Source organism: Pinus tabuliformis, chromosome 6 (genome assembly GCF_031772625.1).
Source record: "Pinus tabuliformis cultivar Carrire ecotype Pingquan chromosome 6, CPIR1, whole genome shotgun sequence".
Taxonomy (NCBI): domain Eukaryota; kingdom Viridiplantae; phylum Streptophyta; class Pinopsida; order Pinales; family Pinaceae; genus Pinus; species Pinus tabuliformis.
This window is the reverse complement of record NC_142292.1, coordinates 1,537,540,616-1,537,554,627: the sequence shown is the minus strand read 5'-3', so window position 1 is coordinate 1,537,554,627 and position 14,012 is coordinate 1,537,540,616. Positions and strand designations below refer to the sequence as shown.

General features: G+C 37.7%; 1 protein-coding gene across 1 annotated transcript in view; it reads right to left on the bottom strand.

Annotated features, from left to right (window-relative positions):
• Positions 1–14,012, bottom strand: part of LOC149264585 (kinesin-like protein KIN-7O) — a 193,699-nt gene that overhangs the window by 89,156 nt on the left and 90,531 nt on the right. The gene's annotated exons all lie outside the window — the stretch shown is intronic.

Below are 14,012 nucleotides of genomic sequence, written 5' to 3'. Positions count from 1 at the left end.
CACAAAGTGTTTGAGCTAAATGGCTACAATAGAAATACCATAAAGAAAGCTATGCACCTATCCCTAAAGAAAAATAACATTAATATTAAGGATCAAAATTTATCAACTCCTAAGCTAAGTTACCGGAAACTCCTGAAGAATTTCCGGAAACGCGGATCCCCGTTTCCAATACATAAACGGATACGATTCTTGTCTGAAACACTATAAAAACGTTTTTGTGCCGTTTCAAAAAATCTGAAACTTTAGATTTGGAATTGGATATGTTTCCAAGGGATTTAAATTTTTTTGGATCCGCTTCCGGTAAAACGGATCCACGAAAATTGTGATCAGAATCCACCCTTAAAATGTTAAAAAGCTTGAAAATTTGCATAGCCGTAAATACATAATAAAAATGAAGAAATCAGATTTGCAAATAAACTCACTATAAACAGAGTCTCATAAAATCTTTTCTAAATCTTTAGAAACAACAACACTCCATATATTTATCAAAAATTCTTACTAAGAAAAAGATAGATGTTCAAAAATGCAAATAAAGGAGTTTGATGAATGTCTTCGTAAAGAGATTTATTTGAGCGATTAATTTTCATTTTGGTTAAGGTTTTGTTAATTGTCATTGATTTTGCTTTTGATTTCATAAATTCCTCCAATATAACAAATCTTCTCTAGCCAATCTTGTGCCTGCATATAGTCACAAGACCAAGCTGACATTGAGAAGATTGAAATGTTCAGATAGGTCTTGATGGAATATCCCAATGATCCCATGGGCCTTTTAATTGTCATGCAAGGAAGATAGATATCATCTGCCATGCATGACACGTTCTTTGAAGGAGTTGGACCCGAAAGCACAAACGTTGTTGCATTTCTGATTACATTATTAATGATGATGATAATATGTTGAATGTTATAATAATCACTAATGATGATGACAATTTTTATGTTGAATTGATGATGATGATTTGTTTATGTCGAATTCATGACGATGACTATGCATTTTTAGATATAGATTCTAGATTCTAGATTCTAAAATATGAATGGTAATATGAATATATATATATATATATATATATATATATGCATGCCGTTTCCTTGCCGTATCGTATCCTCATATTTTGAAAATTTGTCGTATCCGTTTCAAGCCCCGTATCCGTATCCGTTCCCGTATCCGTTTCAGTGCAACTTAGCTCCTAAGGTCTCCCTTCCTTACATAAAAGGTACCACAGATAAAATGACCAAAGTTCTCAATAAACATAACATTGATGTAGCATTCACCCCTGCTAACACCATCAAACAATTATTCAACTCTGTTAAAGACCCCATAAACCCTAACCTTCAGAAAGGTGTTTATGTGATTCCTTGCTCATGCGGCAAGGAATACATAGGTGAAACAGGTAGATCCCTTAATGTGAGAATTAAAGAACACTCTGCTGACTTAAGAAGAGAAAGAATCTCTAAATCAGCCTTAGCTGAACATGTTCACTCTTCCTCTCATTACATCTGCATGGAAAAAGCCAAACTTGTTAGAAAAGAAGAACACTGTCTTAAAAGAAAAATTAAAGAAGCCATTGAAATAGAAAAAAGGAAAAACAATTTTAACCGTGATGATGGATTAAAATTAAGTAACACTTGGAAACCTTTACTAGAAATCCTAAAAAACAATAATCTCCACTCAGATTAACCTTTTCCCTCATATTAACCCTTTCCCTCAGATTAACTCAAAATCTATCAATCATTATAAATCTCCTCTTAACCATCCTCCTTAACCATTAATTCATTAACCTAATCAAATCATAAAACAGTAATAAATTAATTAATCAGATTTTAATTAATTAATTGATTAATTAAATTAAAATATATACATATATATAATAATAATAACAATAATCATATAGATACATATTTCATCAAACCTTTTTATATATAATTAAATTATAAATTAAAAATTAAAAATTATAATAGAAGAAAGAAATTGAAATAAATATAAATTATTAATAATTTATCAATCATAGTAAACAAATAATTAAATTTAACAAATAAATAATTTATTAATTAATTAATTAATTAATTAAATTAAATTAAATATCAAACTTTTATTAAATATATAATTAAATTAAAATTAAAAGTTATAGTAATTAAAATAGAATAATGAAATTAAAATAAATAAAAAATTAATAATAATTTAATAATCATAATAAAAAGATAATTAATTAAAACAAATAATAAATAATTAATTAATTAATTAATTAAAATTAAATTAAAAAATTTATATATAATAATAAGAATAATAAACATATATAGATACATATTTCATCAAAAAAAATTCAAAATATATAATTAAACTATAAATTAAAAGTTAAAGAAAATTATAATAGAATAAAGAAATTAAAAATTAATAATATTTTAATAATCAGAACAAACAAATAATTAAATATAACAAATAAATAATTAATTAATTAATTTAAACTCATTAATAAAGTAAATAAATCATTATTCAAAACAATTAATTTTTGATTTTGAAAAAGAAGAAAAAAAAAATTAAATTAAATTAATTAAAATTAAATACATGAGCCGACCTAATTTTTCACATGATTCCTCAATAACCTAGATATATATACCCTAAACCCAGCTCATGGATACATCATTGTTTGAAGATTATCTATTGTCGCGTCCCCTGATGATGGACTCACTTGGTAGTCCGAAACGTTGGGTTTACAAAACTCTTCAACAGGTTATTCCTCCTCTATCTAAAACCATCTTCACCTGTATGGATTCCCTATTTAACAATCTCCTTTATCTTTCATTTTCATCCTTTTATTTAAATTTTTAACATTACCATGAAATGACTCGGGATGTTTGAAAGTGGTTCCAACCTCATTGGATTTCATATGCATAAAGTAGAATTTTAGATCTCACTCAAAATCCAATAGACTTATTACTTTTTCAAATATGAGATTCGTATTTAATCAAGAGCATCAAGCCCTCTATGTACCTTCATGTTAGTGACATTAGTTGTTGAACTCCCTTATCATGACCCTACTAAAAATGTACCCATCACTCAAACAAAATCCTGACTTGACATGTTACATCTTTTCTATCTTATGTTAATTTCTTAGAGAGTGATATTAATAACAAAGATCCCAAGATAGGCAATGATTTTGATCATATGTAGCTATTTGTTGTAGCATGATTTTTTTGGATGCTAGAGGCCATCTAGACCCTATTTTTTGATGTATTTTCAATTTAGAGATGGATTACACTCGATGTTATTTTGGTTATGTGCACCCTTACATGTTATATAAATGAGAACTTGTAACTTGTGGACATGGTTGATGAAGATTATAACTTCTAAATGATTGACGTTATATGGTGTAATCCATGTTTTTATGCTTTTTATATCTAATTCATCTTTCTACATACTTTTGTTGACATATATGTATCAAAATATATAAAAATATATATTATATAAAAATTCGCTCTTGATTCACTCCCAAATCGGGAGCTTTTGAAAATGTCGCTCCCCGCTTCCACTCTCGCTTCCAAGTAACCTTGGTAAAAAGCAGGCAAATTTAGCTGAGGTGACCATGGGCTATCGCTCCATTGTTGCCCCTTGACCTCATAGTTGCTCTATAGGATCCCTTCCTAGGAACCCTTGCCAGTTTGAGCGGTAACAACAACCACAGGGTTTCGAAGTACAGGACCAAAAGACACATGTTTGCAAGTTGAAGAAGGTATTGTACGGCTTGAAGCAAGCCCGCAGAGCATGGTACGTCTGTATAGATAGCTACCCGGTGAAGCTTGGATTCACAAGAAGCAACGCCAACTCCAACCTCTATTTCAAAGGGGTCCAAGGTATGCCATTGATTTTAGTTTTATATGTTGATGATCTATTCTTAACAAGTAGTGAACCCCTGATGATCAAGTGTAAGAGGGAGTTAGCCTTTAAATTTGAGATGAAGCACCTTGCACTGATGCACTACTTCCTAGGCCTTGATGTGTGGCAAAGGCCCAGTGAGATCTTCCTTTCACAAGGAAAATATGTCGTGAAATTGTTGGAAGGATTTGGAATGGCAGAATGCAAGTCTCTGGCCACAACAATGGAAATGAACTTCAATAAGCTATGTGGAGAAGTTGCAAGACCTGATTTGGCGAATCAATCTGGGTATAGACAATTAATTGGGGCTCTAATGTTCTTAATGAACACTCGTCCAGACATATGCTTTGCAGTGAACGCGTTGAGCAATTCATCATCGAGCCTCTTCATGCACATTAAGTTGTTGCCAAACATATTATGACATATTTGCATGGGACGATCACCCTTGTTTTGAGATACACTATTGGAGATGTGAGACTTCATGGATATACCGATCCTGACTGGGCAAGAAACGTTGTTGACAGGAAGAGTACTTTAGGATGTTGTTTTAGGCTTGGATCTACCATGATATCTTGGATGAGCAGGAAACAAAAGTCCGTAGCTTTGAGAACCGTCAATGCAAATTATATTGCCACTAGCATAGTTGGTTGTGAAGTAGTTTGGTTGAGGAAGCTCTTTGGAGAGTTATTTGAGCAAGTCGTGGACACTACAGTGATATATTGCGACAACAAAAGTGGGATCTAATTGGCAAAGAATCTCGCATTTCATGACAAGTCCAAGCACATACAGATCAGATATCACTACATTCGAGACATGGTGCAAAGAGGAGCCATTAGACTCCATCACATATCAACAGATGAGCAGATCACAAATATTCTCACCAAGGCTTTGTCGAAAGGGAAGTTTTTGGTCTTTAAAGAGCAACTTGCACTGATGGATGTGACCCCTCCTAATAAGGGGCTTCGTCAATCGAGAACATTGGGCATAGCTCTCCCCCCTTGATTGAGCTCCCAAGGTGAAAATGGAGCGTTGATGGCTTCTGGGGTTGAGGGAACTCTAGACAATAGGTGTGCGTGATCCCTACCTCTTGTAGTAGGTAGAGTATTTCCCCTAGTGTCACCCATAGGGTGTGTGTGATCCTTGTTCGTTTTGACAAGTTGGGTATCTCCCCCTATCTTGGTCTAGCAGAGTATACCCCAGTTGGCATCATACCCACAAGTCGATGCTTGTTGAGATTGTCCCTCCTCATCTGGCCAATGGTTGAGGAGGCTTAGGGGTGTGTGGTCATTTCCTTTGGTAAGTCGGGTATCTCACCCAAGCTCAGATTATGATGCAAGTGTTCTACCACATGACTCTTGAGGGTCATTTTTGGGAAGATTGGTAGGAAATAGGATGGATGTGATCCTTACCTCTTATAGCAAGTGGTATCTCGCGCATTACATAATGGGATGGTTTTGATCCTTGCTCAGTAAGTTGTATCTCGCCTATTACTCGATATAGGGTCGTAGTTTTAACTCCCCCGTGATGCAGGTTGAGTTGGAACTCCCCAATGATGATCTTTTTGGGTTGTAGCAAACGCTCCCCAAATAAGTTGGACGCTGAAACTCCCCTGCGATTCTTCTTCTTTAGATTCAAGAATGTTTCAGCATATAGAGTTGAGCAAAGATGGGACAGGATACTTACGAAGATCACATGATGGAATTCGAATTTCTCCCTAGTTGAGAGGGAGTGTTAATTTGGCAGCTCAATGACAAATTCCAATCATTGGACTACATTCCTCTTTCTAAGAGGACCAAATTTGACCTTTGAAACATTGAATTCGGATACGGGAAATTGTATTTTTGAAGTGAAACCCACAATGCCACATTTGATCCAGTCGTCCTAGAGGACAAATTGCCCCTCCTCGAACGCTTAGAAATACTAGTTAGGCAACCTCAATTGAGACATCATCATCACATCATTCATTCTTCTCTTCTTGGGTTCGATACTTTTGAAATTGCAGGGATCTTCTTCACACGTGCAAGCAAGAGGAAAGGAAAATTGCAAGAGTTCGAATTATGTTTTGACCAACACTTTGACTAAGGTTGACTTTTGGAGATTTTGACTTGGATTTTTGGACTATTTTGGAGGGCCAAATTTCTTGGCACAAAAATCAAAAATTTATGGGCACTTTCACTATGGTTGACTTTAGATCTGCAACTAAGGGTTTTGTTGCCTTTGACTTCGACTTTTACAAAGTTTGAAGTTGATTTTTGGGACTGGTTTTGAGGCACTTTGACGAGTTTATCAAGCCGTATTTTTTTACTGTTGATCGAGTACATTTGGAGGATTGTTGAGTGTTAAGTGTTGACTTCTTCTTCTTCTTCTTCTTGTCATTGACTTTGACCATATTTGACTATTGGCTAATGTTTCTAGATTTTGGTTGGTAGTGTCATTGGATAAGTCAAAAGTTGAACTTTGACTCTTATTGATGAAATTTGGATCATTGTACTCTCTATTGAATATTTGAAGACAATCTAATAGAAGAAGAATTTCTAAGGGTTTTCCCCCTTGTGGGGTTTTTCCCTGGTCTTTGACCAAATCAGTGTCTCTTGTTGATGTTTTGATTGTCTCCTATTGTCATTGCATTTACTATTCTATCTTCAATTATTGGTGATGATTAGAAGAATTAATTATTTTTGAAAAAATTGCTAATTGAGAAAGTGAATTGGGCTAAAGTAATTGATATAGCATAGAGAAGTTAAAAGTTTAACAGGAGGGAGCAATCGCGGAAGCATGAGTTACCAACCCAACTTTTGTTTTTCCACCCCTCTTGTGCACCTTTTACCTTTTCTTGATTTTTTCTTTGTATTATTGCTCTTATCTCAAAGGGTTAGAGCTTGCTTTGTATAATGTGTAGCAGTTATTACCCCCTTAAAGATGAGGCAACCCATTGCCCATCAGGGGTTGGGACATGCTAGGGCCCCTTTTCATCATGAAAGAGCAATATGTGCTTACGAACTAGGTGATGGCCATAATGGGTGAGGTAGAGCTAATGCTAGGCTTTTCCCACATGTTAATGTGTATATCCCAGCCATCATTCGCATAATGATCTTCTTTTGTTTTTGTTTATGGCCATCATATGCTTTTTCTTGTTCTTTTAGTTGCATCAACCTACCATGGCCAAGTTTCAACCCTACCCAAGTATGAGGATGTATGGGTGCCAAATCCTAAAGAAACAATGGTCCATTGAACCCGAAGAAGGGAGGTAGAATGGGGCTTGTAATGTAGGATGGAAAGAGGTAAGTATAAAGTAGGGGAAAATGCGGCTACGCTATCTCAATCAAGGCTTCCCAAGTAGTGCCCCTCTAATACCGATTGGACCATTATGTGAGGTCCCATTGGACTAGGGTTGAATATTAACGCACCATTGAAGGTGAGGGAACAAGAACATGGTCAAAACCCCTTTCCCTTCTAGGTCACCTTATAATATGTGCCAAATGCCCAAATACTAACAAGCATAAGCACCCGATTGCAAAATGAATAATGTACTTTTTTATCGAAAGCCAACCTTCCAACATGTGCTCTTGCCATATGGGCAAGAAAACATATGATTGATGCAGGTAGCAGAGAGAATGGCACATTGTCATTGGCTATTAGTGGTTGTTGGCTAGCCAGCAAGAAGAGATGATGGGAGAAAAAATTCTCCTATGGGTCACCCACTTTTGGTGGGTAACAGGGTGTAAGAAAAAGCTAGATAATGAATTTGACATGAAGGGCATATTCCTTGTGCATTACTTTCTAGGTCTCAATGTTTAGCAAGATATAGGTATGGTCTTCCATAAATAAGGGAAGTACACACTAGAAATTCTAAAGATATTTAAAATGTGAAATGAAAACCCTAGGCCACTCTTATGGTTCCAACTCTAAAGTTGTCTTCCAATTTGTTAGATTTTCGACTCACCCTAAGTTTGGTCAATGCCTTGGCTAGGAAACATAAACACACTTAAGATGCCTAACTTTAAATAATTTTGCACGATGGAATATAACAGCAATCAGATCAATCTATAGTACACAGAATTTATGGCCCAAAACTTATTTCCTATTAGTCCTTCAATAAGAAATTTTAGGGTTTTTGTACCAAGGATAGTGGCCCTTTACAATCCTTGTAGAATGCTATTATCAAGTTTATCATTTAACCAATACACCTAGGGTTGAGGCCAAGTCCCTTAGGTTCTCATATGGCCAGCAACCAAAACCTTCATCACTTCAAATACTACTATTGTAGCAAACTAGGTTAATCAGCAAACCAATTCACTTACCTAGTCATGTTCCTCTAGCCCACTATCCTCCACTATTGTTGATGACCCTTACAACCAACTCTCTTCAACCTTATGTTAGCCTAGGCATTCTTCAACAACCCTCACTCTACTTGTTTTGCCCTCTACTAGATCCTTCCAACACTATGTAGGCCTTGGCCTACCCTCCTTTGCACCTAACAAACCTTGGCCCTAACTCAATATGTTGTTGCAGTCTGCGATCTCGACCTATTCTCCTTCCAAGTTTGCGGTAGGCCTTGCGGCCTATTCTCCTTTACAAGCGTTGCCACAAATATAGGGCACGACCCTTTGAAACAGCACTCAAATCTTCCTTAAACAAGCTTCTAACCAATTCAGCCCTTGACCACAGAACTCCACCTCTTTCCTTCCTTGTGCAGCGACTTCTTTTAGTTATCCAAGACACTGAGAATTTACCTCTCTAGTTGTCCTTTGCTCCTGCGGTCTTCTTCCTTCCTTAGGTGTACGACTAGGTCCTTTTAGCTCCTCACACAAAAAGAAAATTCATCTTCTTTTTGTGCTACGCCTCTCATTGGCTTATGTATTTATACTTGTCCTTAGGTCTCTTAGGAAGCTCTTTTCCCTTCAAGTGAACTCCAACACAGCCTTTAACATTAATATAGAATATCCTCGTGTTTTAAGCCAACTCCTTTCGGTCAAACCAAACTCAAAACCACAAAGCCCCCGAGGCATTTCCACTCAGAAATACGTTCCAAGTTGTTGAAAATGTAGCAATCAAGGACTTTTAGTTTATGCCTTAGACAATAAAGACCTTGAACTATCCTCATAAGTTAGACTTCTGTTAGGATGAGTTATTTCAGTTTACTGGAATAATCATCAAGTTAACATGCGTAGAGTTGAAACTTCAGTTAAAGAGGAGTCTTCATCAGTTTGACCACAGAACGAGGTGGCGATTAGCAATACAATTAGAGTGAGTTAGCCTTTAGTCTTGAAGGAAAGACGAGTTAATAACTCCAGTGTTGATTGAAGAGAGAAAGAGCATCACTCTCAATTAACTCATTAATCAGGAACACGAGTTCTAAATTTGAACTGAGTCTCCTTGCATGTTCGAATTGGGCCTATAAAGAGGAGGACAAAGGCACAAGGAAATTCGATTGTTCTGTGCAAAAAGGTTTATGACAAGACAAAGCTAGTGAGTGTGTGAGGGAGCCTTGATTATGGAGAGTGCAGGAATTGTGTCCCAAGAAATAGGAGGCACAAGTTCTCTAGGATTTAAGAGTTGGTTGTGTGTAGAGAAGAGTTGGGTCCTAAGAAATAGAAGGCAAGAAGTGCGCAAGGATATAGGGATTTTCCCTATTAAATAGGAGTTGATCTGCACTAGAGAATAGGGGCCAACGTGCGCTAGGAAATAGGGACCTAGAATGCAAGGATTAAGGAGCCTCTAGAGCGCAGAAATCAGGCAAAAGTGAGCAATTTTTGCAGAGCAAGTCAAGGAGGTAGCAGGGGAACAAGTGTGTGTTAAAGGGCCAAGATCAAGCAGGATCTAGGCCAACCAAGATCAATTGAATCAGCTGAGAGAGAGATTGCTTTGTAATAGATCCAATTGCTCAAGAACAATCAATAAAATAGCCACATCAAGCAGGCAAGTTTTCCCTGTTGGGTTTCCTGAGAAAAATAAGTGTGTCAATTTGTGCATGTGTTTTTTATCTCTGTTTTTTTTATTCCATTGTTTATAAGTTGTTAAGAAGCTTTGTATCTAGGTGAAAGTTAACTAGATTTCAGTTTTCAGTTATTCATCTAAGTAGTTGCAGAGTTTCATGGAAATTCAACACAAGCTACCAAATTTCAACACAATTTAGATTCAAATTTGGTACATCCTTCTTTGTATAGGCAGTTAATTGGTTCCTTAATGTATTTTGTGAATTTTAGGGTTGACATATGTTTTGCAATGAATACTTTGAGATAAGCTATGGTTGGCTTCATGTACATGTGAGATGTTGTGTTGATGTTACATTGAACCAATCAACCAAAAAATACATAAAATTTTCAAATTTAAAATAAAAACAATATGTATTCATGTGCATCCATATGAATCCAAACCATTTATACACAAATATGCAAAATTTCTCATTTATATAGCTAGTAATGCATATAACCAGAATAGCACTTAGAGAAATACATCTATGAACCAATATACATCAAGAAATAGGTTCTAGATGGCCCTCTAGAGTCCAAAAATAAGCATAGCATTATAGTACTACAACTACTAGTATTAATGGCGATCACCAAAATCATTAAATCATCATCCTCCTCCGCCTCAGCCTCATAATGGGTAGACTGTATAATGGGATTCCCACTTGATCCCCTTAGCTTAAAGGTAGCAATATCTCTCCATATGGAGGAGGGTCCATGTCCATCCAAGAGAAGTCTTCATTGTCAAATGTTGGTGCCTAACTCTCCACAACCCACTTTGACGATGGATCAAAATCCCAAAATCATGTTGTTTGATTCATGGGTCTTGTTCATCGATTGGTTACACCTCAACCTAAAGTTGAAATAAACATAAACTGTGTCAGTCAACTGTTTTTCTTCAAACAATTCCTCTTCTTGATGTGTATACACTCAAAAATGCTCCAATTGTGAAAATTCTATCACTGCAACAACTGGTTTATTTTACCTACTTATTTCTCAATAAGTTATTTATGAAAGACCCTTTAGTAAACATTAAAATAAATTCTGTTGCAGATATCACACATAATACAGAAACAAACACATGCACAAGAATCAACACATCAACACAAATATTTTGGACAATTGCCCCTAGAAAAACACAATGTGGGAAAACAGGTGCAGCAGAGGAGGATTTTATTATTCAGCAATTCTTCAGTACACCTGGGTGCAAAACTGGCTTACCCAACAGAGAAAAAATTCTCCAGCACTTCTCTCAATCTCAACGTCAGGCTTGTTGGCCTCTGCGCAACTCCCAGACCATTTGCATCAGCTCTTGCCTCTGTGTCAGCATTGGGCCTCTCTGCGACACCTAAGCAAGCCCTCCAATGACTGCGCAGTCTGTTGCCTCTGCGTCTGCCTCTCCAACCTCTGTGCTGGTCTTCTGGTGTTGTTCCCAACTCTCAGTTCCGTACCCACTGCCTCTTGCTGCTCTCTAGACCACTAGTTCAAATTTCTCAGCTAACCCCGCTCCAGAAATCGAACTGACTAGTCTCCCTCATTGTGTTCTCCAACTGACCCTCAAGCCTCTTCTTATACGTTTCCTGTTGGTACTTCAACGGCTAAGATTAAATCTCTAATGAACGGCTAAGATTAGATTTGACTTGATCCGTGACTTTTGAAACCTTCTAATCCAGTTTTATATTAATACCCATTAATAATTTACTTTTCCTAAGTTTAGACTTAGGAACTCCATTAAAAATATTAATTATTTTAATATCTCCAAAACCGGTTAGAATCTGCCCAAACCATTTCTGGGTCTTGGAGATCTCATGTGCTTTAGCCTCTCCACCAAATTTCATGGCTAGAGCACATCCGATGCTACCCCAGATCAACACTCCCTCTTAGCGAGGACTATGCTCTAGTAATACTCCATATTTAACATTACTCTGACTATACAACACTGGTACCTGTGTTGATGCTAGGCCTCCCTGCCCAACATCTTCTGCACCGTTGCATCCCGTACTGCTGCCTATGGCTCTGCTTCTGCCACTGCTGCATCTCTACAGCAGCTCCCTCTGCATCCGTGTTGCTACTAGTCCTTTCTCCCAACACTGCATCTACACTGCAACTCCCTCTGCATCCGTGTTTTTGTTGGTCCTTTTTCCCAACACTGCAACTGCACTACAATCTCTTCTCGCCATGTTCCATCATGCTACTACTGACTGCTAGTGCACTACAACATCACCCCCATTTTTGCTACTGAAATGGATTCTTTATCATCCCCATATTTTCCCTGAGATAATCAAACTTTGTCCTTCCAAGGGCCTTGGTGAGGATGTCTGCCACCTATTCTCCTGTAGGAGTGTAGCTCAACCGTATAGGTCCTCGTTGGACACAGTCTCTGACAAAGTGACACCGGATATCAACATGCTTTGACCGATCATAAAACACTGGATTTTCAGAGAGCTTGATGCAACTCTGATTATCGCACATGATCCTGGTCGCCTCCATCTTTCTTCTGAATAGGTTCACAAGCAGTTTTCTAAGCCATATGGCCTCACACAAAGTTGTGCTCGCAGCCATAAATTCTGGCTCTCCTAAGCTCAAAGCCACGGATTTCTGTTTCCTACTGCACTAGGAGGTCATTCCTGATCCAATGTTGAAACAGTACCCGGAGGTACTTTTCTGATCCACTGCTTCCAGCCCAATCTGCATCAGTGAATCCACTCAATCTGATATCCTTACTCCTAGTGTACAATAGTCCATAATCGATCATTCCCTGTAAATACCTGAGAACATGTTTGGCTGATGTCCAGTGCACCCTCTTCGGCTCGACCATGAACTGACTGAGGGTGTTGATAGCATTGCAAATGTATGGCCTGGTATTGACCAGATACATTAGGGACCCTATGAGCTGCTTGTATAAGGTGGGATCAACATCCTTGTCTTCTGATGCATCAATATTCTTCCACTTGGTGATCATTGGAGTAGCCATGGGTCTACAGTCCTCCATCATGAATCTTTTCAAGATTTTTGTAGCATATCTCCCTTGCCCAAGGTTGCTGCCAAACTTCCAACCCCAAGAAATAATACATTTGTCCCAAATCCTTCATGTCGAATTCTGTGGCTAGATTCTTCTTGTAGTCCCCGATGAGCCTGGATGATCCTATCAGGAAGAGATCATCCACATATAATACTAAGATTAGAGGCTCATTTTCTACAACCAGATAATAGAGATTTGGATCTACGTCACTCTTAACAAATCCCATCCTCTGCAAGTAGTCATAGATTCGACCATACCATGCTCTAGGTGTCTGTTTCAGCCCATACAAAGCTTTCTTCAATCTCCATACATGAGACTTCTTCTCAGGTGTCTCAAAGCCCTCTGGTCGTTCAATGTATACCTCTTTTTCTATCATCCCGTTCAGAAATGTCGTTTTGACATCCATTTGATGAATCTCCAACCTCATATGTGCTGCAAGAGATATCACGGTTCTAATAGATGTATACCTGGCTACCGGGGCAAAGGTCTCTTCGTAGTCATTTCCTTCCTTCTGAGCGTACCCCTTAGCCACAAACCTGGTTTTGTATTTCTCAACACTTATGTCTGCAGCATATTTAATCTTGTAGATCCATCTCAAACCTGCCATTGATCTATATTGAGGCCTTGGGACTACCACCCAGACATCGTTCACCATTATGGAGTTGTACTCCTCTACCATCGCATCCAACCAAACCTGATGTTGAGCAGCCTCCTGAAAACTAGCAGGCTCCCCATCCTAAGCTACTAATGCCTGATATCTATCTAGTTGTTTTTGCTCCCTCTTATTGTTCCTTGGTGCACCGATGAAATCCTCTGCATCTCGCAGAATCTGATAAAGTTCCCTTCTTGTTCTTCCTCTGCCAGCAAGTGCTTCTGTTAACGTCTCCTCCTCCTGTGATTCTTCCTGATTCGAGGAAGAATTCTTTGCCTTCGTTGGTTGAAGAGCTTTGACCAACGGCTCCTCTTTTGACTGCTCCTCGGAAGGCATTTCTCGAGATTTTTTGAAAGCCCTATCCTCCATGAACTTCACATCTCGTCGAACTACTACCTTCTTGCTCCTTGGAACATAGATTCTATATGCCTTAGCGTTATCACTATATCCCACTACATATCCTTTCTCTATAAATTTGATCCAGCTTCTTCCTCTTTTCCT